At 43.8% G+C, this 265-nt stretch overlaps 1 pseudogene; it reads right to left on the bottom strand.

Annotated features, from left to right (window-relative positions):
• The window catches only part of LOC119592659, a 12,788-nt pseudogene that overhangs the window by 6,468 nt on the left and 6,055 nt on the right, over positions 1-265 (bottom strand).

Below are 265 nucleotides of genomic sequence, written 5' to 3'. Positions count from 1 at the left end.
GCCCCGCCCCTACTCCCACAAAAGAAGGGGGGGGGGGGGTAGAGAACGCAAAAGCAACCTACACCTTCCCTGACCTTTTGAATTGGGAAATGGGCATTGCAACACGCTGACCTTGAGGAAAACCTGTGTACGTGGTTATTTTGCCGAAACGAAACCCATGAAAAGGATGAAAGAAGAAGTTAACGAGAGGAAATTGTACGTTTAACCTTCCTAGGATAATTACTTATATAAATAAAGGAAGGAACAAGATTGCTTTTGTTAAAAG

This window comes from Penaeus monodon, chromosome 30 (assembly GCF_015228065.2).
Source record: "Penaeus monodon isolate SGIC_2016 chromosome 30, NSTDA_Pmon_1, whole genome shotgun sequence".
NCBI lineage: Eukaryota > Metazoa > Arthropoda > Malacostraca > Decapoda > Penaeidae > Penaeus > Penaeus monodon.
Note: the sequence above shows the minus strand (reverse complement) of the source record. Positions and strands in the feature narration are given on the sequence as shown.